At 42.0% G+C, this 16157-nt stretch overlaps 1 protein-coding gene across 1 annotated transcript in view; it reads left to right on the forward strand.

Moving 5' to 3' along the window:
• Window positions 1–16157, forward strand: part of PLEKHM3 (pleckstrin homology domain containing M3) — a 209493-nt gene continuing 193336 nt past the window's right edge. The window contains exon 1 of the mRNA XM_003925603.4: window positions 1–394. The gene's annotated coding sequence lies outside the window, so the exon portion shown is untranslated. The remainder of the gene's footprint in view (window positions 395–16157) is intronic.

Below are 16157 nucleotides of genomic sequence, written 5' to 3' on the forward strand. Positions count from 1 at the left end.
GTTTTGGCGTTGGGTGGAGCAGCGAGGAGACTCCGCGGCACCCGCCATTGCTTTCACAACGTGTATGATTGGAACTGTGTATGAGGAAGCAAAGAAATGAGGAGGCCTGGCGGGTGCGGTCAGGCCCGGCCTGGTGGCTGGGTCTCCCTCCGGCCGGAAAGACGCGTCTTCGCAGCCTGGAACTGTGTGTGTCGGGTTCCGGCTGCCCGGGCCGCCGGGGAAGCATTTCCGAGTGGGACCGCGAGAAGCCGCCTGTAAACAGAGCCGGGCCGGGATGGTCAGCGTCCGGGCGGGCTGTCACGGTGAGGCGGGCGGCGGGCTGCAGGAGCCAAGGCCACGCCAGGAGCGGACTGCAGGCCCCGCAGGTGAAGGGAGAGTAGCAGCCGGCGCCCGGGTGAGCATCCTCTGCTTCTGTGCTGCCTGGCCGGCCGGTTTGGGGGATGGGGTGGGGACGACAGCCTTGTAAATACCCGAGCAGCCCCCAGGGGTGGCGGTGATTTTGCTGTTTCTTCCATGCTTAGGTTTTTATTTCGTGCTGGTGATTGTACCACAGTGCAATGGCTAATGGGTGAGGGGAGATTACATGATGCATTGTCTGCTTATTTTTGTGAATCAGGTATATTATAGGAGGAGAAAGTAGTTGAAATAGTAGGTGATCTTACTGAGTGCGTTATTAGTACCCCTGCCATCCTCGCCTGGGGGTTATAAAACCAAACCCCAACAGAGCTTTTAAGGTACATCAAGCTGGTGCTTCCAAAAGACGATTGTTCTTTCTGTCGACTCTGTCCGTTTTTAATGTGTAGTAAATGACACCATATGACTGATGACAAGCATGATTTGGTTTTATAGGAAGGAAGCTGAAAAATCAAGTTAAAGAAACCTCACATTCATCCCTTAAATATAAATTACTTCTGAGATATGCATTAGGATGACAAATTACGACTGGTCTAGATGTATACCTTGCAAAGCAAGACAAATTTGAATTTACCAGGTTAAACTGACATTGAGCCATGCTGTTGTAAACTTATTTAGAAGTTTATTTCTTGCTTCTTTTTTCTTCCTTGGAAGGGACCAGAGTGAAACAGCTGAATTTTTTCTTTATATTTTAATTTAATCGTAGTGAATTGTAATTTGTATTTATAAATTATTTTATTATAAAATACTACATGTAAATTATAATTGGCATACTTAAAGTACAAGCCAGTTTTTGTTTGACTGACTTCAAGAAAATGCCTTAACAAAAGCTAGGCTATGCATATATTCTCTAAAAATGGCAATAGACGTTTGTAACCTTAGTCACATAGTCTTTTAGACAGGAGATGAATATTAAGTTAAATCGTACCTACAATATACAGCTATACATAGAATAAATGATATTAATGCCTGATGAGTTTTCCTTTTTCTCTTTTTTTTTTAAGACAAGAGTTTTCGCTCTTGCTGTCCAGGCTGGAGTGCAATGGTGCAATCTTGGCTCACTGCAACCTCTGCCTCCTGGGTTCAAACAATTCTCCTGCCTCAGCCTCGCCAGCATCTGGGATTACAGGCACCCACCACCACACCCAGCTAATTTTTTGTAGTTTTTGTAGAGACAGGGTTTCACCATGTTGGCCAGGCTGATCCTGAACTCCTGACCTCAGGTGATCCACCTGCCTCGGCCTCCCAAAGTGCTGGGATTACAGGTGTGAGTGAGTTTTTCTTTACAATGAATATTTCTGCAGTATACTGGGTTACAGCAAAAACTATAAAGCCAGGCTGGTTCAGATTGAATTTCTGCTTGGTCACTTCCTAGTTGTGTAATCTTGGGCAGTTTACTTAGCCTTTCTGTGTCCTAATCTGTAGACTGGGAATAATAACAGTATTGACCTCATTAGGGTTTTTATTATTGTTATTGTTATTTTATTTTGAGACAGGGTCTTGCTCTGTCACTCAGACTGGAGTGCAGTGGTGTGATCATGGCTCACTGCAGTCTCGACTTCCCGAGCTCAAGAGATCCTCCCACTTCAGCCTCCCATGTAGCTGGGACCGTAGGCACATGCCACCACACCTGGTTAATTTTCGTATTTTTGGCAGAGATGGGGTTTTGCCATGTTGCCCAGGCCGGTCTTGAACTCCTGAGCTCAAGGCTTAGAACAGTACCTGGCATATAGTAATTGCTACGTACATGTTTGTTAATGAATATATAAAATAAAAATATGCCAGTGTTGAAATTGGAACACTGATTACCAGGGCCTGGAGGGAGGGAGGCAATGGGGATTTGTTGTTTAATGCGGCGGTCCCCAACCTTTTTGGCACCAGGGACCGGAAGACCGTTTTTCCACAGAGTGGGTAGTGTGGGGTGGAGGAGTAGAGGGGAACAGTTTCAGGATGAAACTGTTCTACCTCAGATCATCAGGCGTTAATTAGATTCTCATAAGGAGCATGCAACTTAGACCCCTTGCATGCACAGTTCACAATAAGGTTCGTGCTCCTGTGAGAATTGAATGCTGCTGATGATCTGACAGGAAGCGGAGCTCAGGGGGTAATGCTTGGCTAGTCCACCACTCACCTGCTGTGTGGCCCAGTTCCTAACAGGCATGGGCCAGTACCAGTCTGCAGGCGTGGGGGTTGGGACCCCTGGTTTAATGGGTATAGGCTGCAGTTCTGCAAGATGAAGAGAGTTCTGGAGACTTGCTGTGCAACAGTGTGAATGTACTTAACAATACTGAACTGTACACTTTTTTTTTTTTCTGAGAATGATGGTTTCCAAGTTCATCCATGTCCCTACAAAGGACACGAACTCATCGTTTTTGATGCCTGCATAATATTCCATGGTATATATGTACCACATTTTCCTGTCCAGTCTATCATCGATGGGCATTTGGGTTGGTTCCAGGTCGTCGCTATTGTAAACAGTGCTGCAATGAACATTCGTGTGCATGTATCCTTATAGTAGAATGATTTATAATCCTTTGGATATATACCTAGTAATGGGATTGCCTTGGTCAGATGGAATTTCTATTTCTAGATCCTTAAGGAATCGCCACACTGTGTTCCACAATGATTGAACTAATTTACACTCCCACCAACAGTGTAAAAGTTGAACTGTACACTTAAGAATGGTTACGATGGGGCTGGATATGAAGGCTCAGGCCTGTAATTCCAGTGATTTGGGAGGCTGTTGTGGGGGCACTGCTTGAACCCAAGAGTTAGCAGTTAAGGAAGGTAAGATTATGTCTCTGCAAACCAGCCTGGGCAACCTAGCAAGATCATGTCTTTTAAAAAAAAAAAGTTGGGCCAGGCGCGGTGGCTCACGCCTGTAATCCCAGCACTTTGGGAGGCCGAGGCAGGTGGATCATGAGGTCAAGAGATCGAGACCATCCTGGTCAATATGGTGAAACCCCGTCTCTACTAAAAATACAAAAAATGAGCTGGGCATGGTGGCACGTGCCTGTAATCCCAGCTACTCAGGAAGTTGAGGCAGGAGAATTGCCTGAACCCAGGAGGCGGAGGTTGCAGTGAGCCGAGATCACGCCATTGCACTCCAGCCTGGGTAACAAGAGTAAAACTCCTTCTCAAAAAAAAAAAGTTAATATGGTAAATTTAATATTATATGTATTTTACCACAATTGAAAAATTTTAAATACCAGTGTGAGCAAAATTATGTCTTCAAACTTTTATTAGCATGCTGCAGCCCCATTCATAGTTAGTCGCCTTTGCCATTATGGAAATGCAGCCTCTGGCAGTCATTAGTAAGATTCATTTTTTTAGTAGATTCATGTAATTGAGATTTAGTTATAGAGAACACAAACAAATGATAAGAACAGCACTTAAGATTACGTGAGGCAGAATTCTAAAAATGCCTCTCTACTAAAATTGCTCTCTGTAATCTGTGAAACCTGTGCATATAATATCACTTTCCTGATTATGTTGTGTGGCACAATTGAATTTAAAATGGCGAGATTTTCTGGGTGGGTCTAATCTAAATAAAAGTAGAGAGCTTTCTCTGTCTGGGAAATTGGAGAGACTGAGGAGAAGGACTCAGCATGCTGTTGCTGCGTTGAAGGTGGAGGGGAACTGTTGAGGAGGAATTTGGGCAGCCTTGAGGAGTGCTGGAGGTCTAGAGTTGCTGAGGGTGGCCCCAGCTAACAACCAGCATAGAAAGAAATGGGGAACTCTGACATAAGCCACAAGGAACTAGAGTCTGTCAACAATCCTAATAAGCTTATAACTGGATTCTTTACCTGAGTTTCTATTAACAGATAAGAGCTCAGCCTGGCCACCACCTTGGTTTCAGCCTTGTGTGAGAGATTCTGAGCAGAGAACCCAGCCAAGCCCATCTAGACTTCTGAACTTCATAACCGAGAAAATAAATAGAAAACTAATACGGAAACAAAAATTGAAACAATAGCAAAGTATCGTTTTTTCCAAATCACAAATTAACATAAATTTAAAAAGTCGTCCACACCAGTTAGTGTGCAGCTCAGCAGACACTCGCAAATGCTAGGAGGGATGCACAATTGCTGTCACCTTTCTGAACAGCTCATTGGGTGAATGTAGGAAAAGTCTCAATGATGCTCCTACCGTTTGACCCAGTAATTCCATTTCTAGGGTCCCTCCAAAGGAATTTATCAGAAATATTTTAAAAGTTAATGTTCAGAGATGCTCAATATGACTTTATTTAGAAAAAAATGTGTAATAACCTAAATGCCCCAAAACGAGAACTAACTATGGTGTCATCAAAAGATAGTGTTATATAGACATTAAAAAGGACGTTTCAGTCAAGAAGTTTAACAGCGTGGAAAGGTGTTACCAGTGATTGCTACATGGGGAGAAATGTGACGGAAAACTGGATCTATAATAAGCCCTGAACTATGTTTAAGAAAAACAAATCTGGCTAGGCACAGTGGCTCATGCCTGTAATCCTAGCACTTTGGGAGGCCAGTGCAGGCGAATCACGAAGTCAGGAGTTCGAGTCTAGCCTGGCCAACATGGTGAAACCCCGTCTCTACTAAAAATACAAAAAATTAATTGAGTGTGGTGGCAGGAGCCTATAATCTCACCTACTCAGGAGGCTGAGGCAGGAGAATCACTTGAACACGAGAGGCAAAGGTTGCAGTGAGCCAAGATCATGCCACTGCACTCCAGCCTGGCGACAGAGCAAGGCTCTGTCTCAAAAAACAAAACAAAACAGAAACCAAATCTACACAAGGAAGTGCTGAAAGGGCCACAATGGGGCAGTGCTTTTTTCCAGTGGAGGGTGAATAGGCATTGTTTATTTTGCTTTTTATTTTCTTCCGTATTTTCAAAATGGCAAGCAATGAACATGTAGTACTTATAATCACAAAAGTCAATAAACATTATTTTAAAAGCTGTTAAGTCTCTACATTGTGGGAAATACAATGGCTATAAAACATAGTACAGTAAAATACTGGAGATAATAAAATCCATTAATAAGTATGTGGCAGAAAGTGATTTTTTAAAGAAAATAAGATATAGAAAACAAATTATTATTGAAAAGATTGAAAATAAAGTTGGAAACTATTTCATGGTAGGGCAATAAGTGAAAGCTTCATGGTAGAAGTATCGCTGAATATCATATAGAAGTCATAGAAAAAGAAGGCACATGTATTTGTTTTCTCATAGATTGATGGACTTAGGTTTGGGCTATGGACCCAGGTTAATTATACTAGTGGGAAACAACTGTGAAGATTATGTAACCATTTACAAAAAAAAAAAAAAAAAAGGTGCCTGATTAGGAAAACCAAGCTGGACCTAGCCCAATAATACCTGCATTAAAAAAATCCAAAGCTAATATTTACTGAATATTTATAAGATACTTGACATACTCTATTACAGTTTAGTCTTGTATGTAGCCTTTGTTTAAGACTTGAAGTCATTCATTTAAATATTTAAGAAGTAGGCAGGTAGACAGGTACTAATTTAATGAGTAGTTTCAAAAGACCTAAGTTTAATGGGAACTTGGAGAAGGTGAGATTGTTTGAGCAGAATTTTTCAGAATTCTTTAGATAGTTTTCACGAGCACCAAACTACTGCTGCTGTTACTTTTATTTTCCCATTGTCCCCCATCCTATTTCACGTCATCTTGTCCTCCAACACCCTTAGAAAAGTACAGTGTCTGTGGCCCCATTGGTCGCTGGCCAAATGCTCATTTGCTTCAGCAAGTATTAACTCCTTAAAAGAAAAGATATGGCGGGATATCCAGCAAGGAGTTGTTTTTTTCTTCTTGCTTTCTTCTTTTAGATTACATTTGGTATTTGGTTCATAAGGAAGAGAACTACATCATAGCTCAGAATTTCTGATGTAGGCCAATTAATTCAAAGAACTCAGTGCTAGCCGGGCGCGGTGGCTCAAGCCTGTAATCCCAGCACTTTGGGAGGCCGAGGCGGGTGGATCACGAGGTCAAGAGATCGAGACCATCCTGGTCAACATGGTGAAACCCCGTCTCTACTAAAAATACAAAAAATTAGCTGGGCATGGTGGCGCGCACCTGTAATCCCAGCTACTCAGGAGGCTGAGGCAGGAGAATTGCCTGAACCCAGGAGGCGGAGGTTGCAGTGAGCCGAGATCGCGCCATTGCACTCCAGCCTGGGTAACAAGAGCAAAACTCCGTCTCAAAAAAAAAAAAAAAAAAAACTCAGTGCTGAGTGAGAGTGTGATAAAAATGACCACCAGCAATAAATTCCATTCATTATGTTTGCTCTGTTTCATTGGCTACTATGGATCATACTAGACATTGAAAAACATGTCTAATTTACCCATGTGCTGACAAGGTAAAAGTTTTATTTGTTCTGTAAGTGTAATTAATCTTGATGACAGTATGAGTTATGAGCAAAAACCAAAGTCAAAATATGGAGGCGATTGAATTGAGATGTCAGGCATGCTGTTTTCATTAACATTTTGTTTTTCATACACTTGTTGAGTTATGTGGTTCAAATAGAATCTCCCAATTATATGCCACATTTATGAGCATGGTAGGGATTTATTTACCCAGTTCTCCTGACTCATGTAACCAGTTTATAATTCAGTACAAACTAAAACTGTCCTGTCTGACATTATCCAGTTTACATGTGAACACTTATCTAACTGGGACATTGTTAAATATCCACTTCACCTTGTGTTCTGTAGATGTGATTATATAAATGTTGATTTTTCAGTCACAGAACAGGAAACATGTGTTACAGGTTAGAGACATCAGAAATATAACTGGCAGATCTTTTGCTCCAGGAAATTAGCTGAATGATCTCCTTCTATATGTTCTTGATCCACTTTTACCAGTGCTATAACTTTTCCAGAACAACTTCTCTTCCACCTTCAGGGATTCATTGATTTGTTGATTCAGCAGTAAAGAATGGAGCACTTGTTTTGTGCTATGGCATAGTACTTGGAGCTGGGAATGCAACTTTGAACAAGACAGGCACAGTCCATGCCTTCGTGAAGCTTACAGTCTAGTCGGGGAGACAGACAGAAAACAGGCCATTTGAAAATGACTTGCAGCTTGCTTCAGCAGCATGTACACTAAAACGGAAATGACACAGAGAGTAGCATGGCTTCTGTACCGGGATGACATGCAAATTTGTGAAGAGATCTTTCAGGTAATGTTAAGATATGTATAGTTTATACAAATGGCAAAAAAATTATAAAGTAAAAACAATAGTTTGAGATATAATAATGGAGGAAATCTGGGTGCTATGGGAGCATATAAGAGGCCATTCAGGGCCAGGTGTGGTGGTTCATGCCTGTAATTCCAGCACTTTGGGAGGCCAAGGTGGGCGGATCATAGAGAGATCAAGACCGTCCTGGCTAACATGGTGAAACCCTGTCTCTACTAAAAATTCAAATATTAGCTGGGCATGGTGGTACATGCCTGTAGTCCCAGCTACTTGGGAGGCTAAGGCAGGATAATCACTTGAACCCAGGAGGCAGAGTTTGCAGTGAGCCGAGATCGTGCCATTGCACTCCAGCCCGGGCGACAGAGTGAGACTTTGTCTCAAAAAAAACCCCAAAAAACAACAAAAAAAGAGGCCATTCAAAGTGGACCTGGAGGTCAGGAGAGAAGTTATTCTTCATCAAGGACTGGACAGCTGAATTAGAATTAGCCAGGTTGTGTGTTGGGGGGCAGGGGAGGTAAGGAGGGGATAGTGGTGATAAAGAGAATGAGGGTGATGGTGGTGGAAAATAGAGTTCCAGGCAGAGGAAACAGGATGGGTGAGAAAGCATGTGGAAATTCCAGGTTTGGTTTCATTTTCAGACAGGGTCTTGTTCTACTGCCCAGGCTGGAGGGCAGTGGCATGATCATAGCTCACTACAGCCTCAAACTGCTGAGCCCAAGCTATCCTCCTACCTCAGCCTACTGAATAGCTGGGACTATAGGCTCAGGCCCCCACACCTGGTTAACTTTAAAAATTTTTTTTTGTAGAGATGAGGTCTCACTATGTTGTTCAGGGTGGTCTTGAACCCCTAGCCTCAAAAAATCCTCCCACTTTGGCCTCCCAAAGTGCTGGGATTACAGGTGTGAGCCACCACACCTGCTCTATTTCTATAAATTTTTTTTTTTTTTTTTTAATAGATGCTGTGGCACAACCACAGCCCAAAGTGCTGGGATTACAGGCATAAGCCACTGTGCCTGACCTCTATAAATTCTTTATATGTAAATACAGAGTGAGGTTGAAGGGAGAGTGAATGTGGGGTAAGGGTAGGGATGGAGAAGAGAGAGATTCAAGAAATAAGGCCAAGATGGTAAGTGACCATGAATTCCTTCAGGTAATGTTAAGATGTGTGTAGTTTATCCAAGTGGCAATAGGGTTTTAATTTCAGAAAGAACATTTTAGTTTTAGTGTGGTGAATGGATTAGAGGAGGGCAAGACTGAAGGGAAGAAAATTGGATGGTGGTGATTGAATGAAGGCAGTGGACAGAAATGGGTAGATGTGGCCGATGTTGTAGATGAGAATTTATATGACTTACTAATTGGAGTAAGGGAGCCAGAAGGATCAAGAATGATGTTTGTCTTTTGGGGACAGAGGATATGTCCTTATTCTATGGTGGATAGTAGGAGGAGGGGCAGGTTTGAGATAGATGAAGCATTCCCTGTTGCATGTGCAGGTCTAGAGCTTGAGAGTAATATGTTTTTTGTCTGCCACTTGGATTGCAGCTGAAGCCACAGGATGGAGAAGATAACTCAAGGGGAGAGCAGAAGAGAACTAAATTAGAGGGTTGTGGGCAAAATGGGAACACCCACGTTTATGATATGGGCATAGGAAGGGGAGCCCTAGAGGGTAGTGGGAGGAACATCTAGAGTTGAAGGAGAAATACCAGGAGAGACTGCATCCGTGAATTCATGAGAGCAGTGCAAGGAGTGGGTGGTCAGTAGGTCAAATACTGCTGTGCGATCAGGTCAAATCCTAAGTGAAAAGTCTTTAGGGTTTAGCAAAAAGCGAATCATTGGTGACCTTTTCCTGTGAAGTTTCAGATGGGGCAGAATCAGACTGCTTCTTGAAGGGAGAACGAATGGGCAATGAGAAATGGAGTCAGAAACTATAAAGAATAAGTTTCTTCAAGAAACTTACAAGAAAAAAGAGAGGAAGGGGAAAGTATCCTAGCTGTAGGAAAACTTGGGCAGCAAAGGTGGGTTTTATTCATTTTTTTCTTTTTGAGAAGTGGTATTTCTTTTGAATTTTTATGCAACACTTGTGCCACTCAATCCCCCCTTTCAAAGACCACCAGAGAAGCTGATGCGTAGCAACTCCTACTGCCTTTAAAATGCAGGAGGAACCCTGGAGTAGATTAAAACCTTATTTCAAAGCTTCCTAAACTGATTGCTGTCACCACTCTCTCCACCAGTTCGTTGGTTTATAATGGTGATCGAAGAGAATGTGGTGACCTTTTCCTTGGTATCAGACACCAATAGGCATTATATACACTGCTTTGGAGTTGATAACACTACATTATGTTATCTGATTTGCACTCCAAAAAAGGTGAGACAGGTGTCCTTATTTGCCCGACATCACAGACAAAGTACAGTTGGCCCTCTGAATCTATGGGTTCCACATCCGTAAATTCAACCAACCATGGATCAAAAATATTAGGAAAAAAAATTCTACAAAGTTCCAAAAGGCAAAACTTGAGTTTGCTAAATGCTGAGTACTACATCGACTCCACCAGATGAGGGGATGTGTGGCCACTGTAATAGATACTGTAAGTAACCTAGAGATGACTTATGGGAGAATGTGCATAGGTTATATGCAAATATTATACAATTTTATATAAGGGCCTTGAGCATCTGCAGATTTTAGTGTCTGAGGGGATCCTGGAACCAGTCCCGCATGGGTACAGAGTGACTAAAATTCAGATTCAAGTCGCTTGTCCAGAATCGCACTTCTGGTAATGATATATAGAAAGTTAAGACCCAGATCAGCTAATTTCAAATATTGTGGTTCAAAAGTGCTTGCCACACACTGAAAGATTAGCTAAGGTCTCTGTATTTTCATGGTAGCATGGTAATATGAAACCTGGGCATGACTTTTTTTTTTTTTTTTTTGTGACAGGTTCTCACTCTGCCACCCAGGTTGGAGTACAGTGGCATAATCTCGGCTCACTGCAACCTCTGCCTCCCAGGCTCCAGCAGTCCTCCCACCTCAGCCTCCTGAGTAGTTGGGACCAGAGGCATACACCACCATGCCTGGCTAATTTTTTGTATTTTTGGTAGAGACAGGGTGTCACCCTATTCCCCAGGCTGATCTTGAACTCCTGTTTAGGAGATCCACCCACCTTGGCCTCCCAAGGTGCTGGGATTATAAGTATGAACCACCACACCCAGCCGGCATATCATCTTTTAGTAGATGTTAGAAAGAATACTACAAGTTGTAGGTCAATTTTGTTATTTTGTTTGAACCCCACATACATTGATATTTGCCTGTCCCCCAAAAAAGTCAAGTTAGTTTTAGAAAGAGGCAATTTATTTTATTTTATTTTTGAGATGGAATACTCTCTGTCACGAGGCTAGACTGCAGTGGCACAATCTTGGCTCACTGCAACCTGTGCCTACCAGGCACAGGTTGATTCTCCTGCCTCAGCCTCCTGAGTAGCTGGAATTATAGGTATCCATCACCACAGCCAGCTAATTTTTGTATTTTTAGTAGAGATGGGATTTCACCATGTTGGCCAGTCTAGTCTTGAACTCCTGACCTCACATGATCCACCTGCCTTGGCCTCCCAAAGTGCTGGGATTGCAGGCATGAGCCACTGTGCCCGGCTGGCAATTTATTTAAATATGCCTTAATCATTAAAATATGTTTGAATTGTTGATTGTAACATCCAATTTGAAATATTTCTTTTAATTCTTTTGACAGAAACATTTGTTTGCAGGTTGTTTTAAGCAAACATTTTTACAAGTGTTTCTATTTATTGGCTAAATGAAAAATGATGTCGCAGGGAAACACTAGTAAAAGGTTTGGGCAATTAGGACTATGTAAACATTTGCAGAACCACTTGTTTCGCCTAAATGAAGTCACAGTTATTATACCCTTGCAAACATTCCAAGTAATGTGTCCAAGGTCACTAAGAGAATTGAGGTTAGCTATTTAGTTAGAGAACAACTTTTTGCTGTGTTTATTCAGGAACCTGTCTTCTACCATTCTCTTAGGGAACTTATAATAACACAGAAGTATTATAGAGATGATTTTTTTTTAAATTAAGTATAAACTACTTCCCAGGTGTAAAGATGATTTTTAGAAATTAACTCTCTGGGTCATGGGATTAACAAACAGATTTTTAAATAAATAATAGTTAAAGTTGCTGGTGTTTGACACTAAAATTTGAAGCACCATGTTCATGTACCTAAAATGTTAGCCATATTATCCCAGGGTAATTAATTTGCTCTAGAATTGTCGTATGGGGCTGTGTGTGTATCTTAGAGTCTTGTTTCTACTCACTGGCCGTATTTCCTTAGACAAGTAACTTCATCTTTTAAAATCTCAGTTTCTACATCTGTAAAGTAGTAATAATAGCAGCTCTCTAACAGGATGGTTGTGAGGATTTAACAACATAATTCAGTAAAGGGCTTAACATACATTAAGTAGTAAGTACTTTAGCAAGTATGCAATAAATATTAGCTGTAACTTTTTCCTTTTTTTCTTTTTTTTTGAGACGGAGTCTGCGTTCTCAGGCTGGAGTGCAGTGGTGTGATCTCGGCTCACTGCAACTTCCACCTCACGGGTTCAAGTGATTCTCCTGCCTCAGCCTCCCAAGTAGCTGGGAATACAGGTGCACCCTACCACGCCCAGCTAATATTTGTATTTTTAGTAGAGACAGGCTTTCACCATGTTGGCTAGGATGGTCTTCATCTCCTGACCTCGTCATCCACCCAGATTTGGCCTCCCAAAGTGCTGGGATTATAGGTGTGAGCCACTGCGTCCAGCCAGCTATAACTTTTAAATCTTGGTTTTAGATAAGGACTTACAAGAATTATATTTTGTTTTTAAACATTTTATCAAATACAGCATTCCACCTTTAACACATGTCCATCCATATTGAAGGAGTCCTCTGCAGGACGTGTTTAAAGAGTTTAGTATAGCTGTAGCAGTCCCTGACTCAGCTGTTTGAGTCCCAGCTATCAAATGTCTATCATGCTAATGTCAGAGTGAAACAATTCAAGAAGTATGGATCAATCAGAGTTCCAGAATTCAACTTCAGAATGTTCACACATTGTTTGATAAAAATCTATGCCATGCTAACGGTAATAGTCCATAATAAATTTAGAAACTTTTTTTTAAATTGTTGTTTTGGTTTACTTTTAATTTTTAGAGACAAAGTTTCACTCTTGTTGCCCAGACTGAAGTGCAATGGCATGATCTCAGCTCACCACAACCTCCACCTCCCGATTTAAGCAATTCTTCTGCCTCAGCCTCCCAAGTAGCTTGAATTACAGGCATGCGCCACCACACCCAGCTAATTTTTTGTATTTTTAGTAGAGGCAGGGTTTAACCATGTTGGCCAAACTAGTCTCGAACTCCTGACCTCAGGTGATCCACCTGCCTTGGCTTCCCAAAGTGCTGGGATTACAGGCGTGAGCCACTGCACCCGGCCAGCAGAAAATGTTTTAATGTAAACCCAGATTAGGGAGATGAAAATATAGTTCCTAGTAATCTTTTTTTATTTGTATTTATTATTATTATTTTTTAACGACAGGGTTTCACCATGTTGGCCAGGATGGTCTTGATCTCTTGACCTTGTGATCTACCCGCCTCAGCCTCCAAAAGTGCTGGGATTGCAGGGGTGAGCCACCATGCCCAGCCTAGTTCCTAGTATTCTTATCCTTCATACCTTACACAATTTTGTTCTGTCCTATGTGATGGGCAGAGATTTTTCTGTCCTTCAGTTTGTACATAGTTAAATGACAAAGACTCATTCTGCTATTTGCCTTATTTTGTGCTTATCTTTGAGGGTCAGAGAGAGTGTTTTGTCTACCTTTGCTAGCCTTGCTTGTTTCCTGACTAAATTCGTAAGAGGCTGATTCGTAGCCAAGGTTGTTGTCACTGATTCAGTCCAAAAGGGAGGGAAAGGTCATAGATGTAGCTCATCACCGCTGAGTATGTCTGCCCTTTCAAACAAGAGGTGAGTCACCTTTTTGCTTAGATCTTATCACTGGTCTGGTGCTCTTGGGATGCCATTTAACAAAGACCCAGGCTCACTTTTTAGCAGGTTCAAGTTTAGCAGAGACAGAAAATAAATCAATTAATTACTTCTCTCATACATTTACTCTGAATGCCCATAGAAACTGGTTTTGTGAATGTGTGCTAACCCATAAGCCAGTTGTTGTTTTGAAAGTTAAAGTTGTAAGTATTCACCCTTCTGCTAATCAGTTGCAATGCCCAAAAGAGTTAAAGTCAACCAGAAGTGAGGGAATTATTCATTTCCTATGACATCCTTACCACTCAGCAAAGGCCTTCTGTTGTACAGGAATGTGTTCGTGGGTTGGAAAGACTTGAACGGCTTGTGAAGAAAGCCTTTGCATTCTCACCTTCCATGTGTGCAGTTGTTAGTTTACATAGTGCTCACTCTTTGGTGGAACCTTTGAGGCTATTATTGTAGGCTGACAGCTTCATGCCAGAAGCAGCATGGTTTCTTTGCTTTTTTTTTGAGTTGGAGTCTTGCCCCTGTCACAGAGGCTGGAGTGCAGTGGCACGATCTCGGCTCACTGCAACCTCCAACTCCCAGGTTCAAGTGATTCTCCTTCCTTAGCCTCCCGAGTAGTTGGGATTACAGGCATGTGCCACCACGCCCAGCTAATTTTTGTATTTTTAGTAGAGACGGGGTTTTGTCATGTTGTCCAGGCTGGTCTCAAACTCCTGATCTCAGGTGATCCACCCACCTCTGCCTCCCAGGGTGTTAGGATTACAGGTGCATGATTTCTAGAGCAGGTATGATTGCTTTTGTTGTATGTTTGTTTGTTTCCTTTGTCTTTTATTTCTTTCGACTGAAGTAATCTCTGCATACCTATCATTGCCATTTAATTGTGTTCTGTTACTTAAGATTCTTTATTGTCCCTTAATTAGTAGTGATTCCTTATTTGTACTTGTATGACACCTTTTGTATACTTTTGTTAAAGTGCTTTTTATACTTGGTTTTATGGTGTCATTCTCCAGTAGCTATTTAGCTCTTCAAGGGCAGGAGTTGTGTTTTGTGTCTCTAACATCTAACGTAATGTTTGGTTACTTGGTCCATCCTCTCTAAATGCTTGTTGAGGATAAATGGTTATGTGGTTAGAAATCAGCTAACTTCTAATAAGAATGGTAATTGTTTTATTAGAGTTTATAAAAAAACTTTCACATACTTTGTTCACATTTGTGCTTCTCTACTTTCTAAGGTAAATGGGAGCAGGCATGGGCAGGATTTCCATTTTGCAGATAAGAAGGGCACAGAGGCCCTGAGTCAGCCTGACTTGCTGGATGGCAGTTAGCTTAGAAGGCAGTGTGGGGACATGACCCTTTCCTGGTGTCATGAATTTATGTTCTTCCCATTGCCACACTGCTCTCCCACTGAACAAACTCAGTACTTAGTCTGAGTGGCTCAGGGGTTGGATTCAACCTACTCACTCCTTGTTTATGGTCCTTCTAACATCAGGGTCCCTGTGTGATTTAAGGTGATTTAAAAGGTAATTGAACTTGGGTGGCCCAGAGAACTCAGTAATTAGACAAGGATTCCAGGAACGTTGTTTTCTTCCCTTTGGGAACTACAACTGACAATAAATTGGTCACCTTGGGTTCTCTTTCATCATCTTTAAAATAGTCCCACTACTTTACTCACCTCTCTTTTTTGAGTTTACTACAGGTATTTATTAAGAAGTTTATCAGGCTGGGCACGATGGCTCATGCCTGTAATCCCAACACTTTGGGAGGCCAAGGCAGGTGGATCACCAGTTATCATTTTTTTTTTTTTTTTTTTTTTTTTTTTTTGAGACGGGGTTTCGCTGTTGTTACCCAGGCTGGAGTGCAATGGCATGATCTTGGCTCACCGCAACCTCCGCCTCCTGGGTTCAAGCAATTCTCCCGCCTCAGCCTCCCTAGTAGCTGGGACTACAGGCGTGCGCCACCATGCCCAGCTAATTTTTGTATTTTTAGGAGAGACGGGGTTTCACCATGTTGACCAGGATGGTCTCGATCTCTTGACCTCATGATCCACCCGCCTCGGCCTCCCAAAGTGCTGGGATTACAGGCTTGAGCCACCGCGCCCGGCCCACCAGTTATCTTTGGATAACAGATAACATATTCTTTTATCCAAAGCAAGTGAAATTAATAAATATGTAGAAACCAATAGCTCCCTGAAAGACAGGGTCTCCATAATGCTAATATACCATTGATAATATTGTTCCACTGCCAGTAAAATTCCAAAGGACTCCACAATAAAGACAAGGTGGTTTTTTTTTTTTTTTTTTTTTTTTTTTAAGACAGAGTCTTGCACTGTCACCCTGGCTAGAGTGCAGTGTCATGTTCTCAGCTCACTGCAACTTCCGCCTCCACCGCCTGGGTTCAAGTGATTCTCCTGCCTCAGCCTCCTAAGTAGCTGGAATTATAGGTGCCCACCATCATGCCCAGGAGTTCAAGATCAGCCTGGCCAACATGGTGACACCCCATCTATACTAAAAATACGTAAAATTAGCCAG

The sequence above is a fragment of the Saimiri boliviensis genome, chromosome 5 (genome assembly GCF_048565385.1).
Source record: "Saimiri boliviensis isolate mSaiBol1 chromosome 5, mSaiBol1.pri, whole genome shotgun sequence".
Lineage (NCBI taxonomy): Eukaryota > Metazoa > Chordata > Mammalia > Primates > Cebidae > Saimiri > Saimiri boliviensis.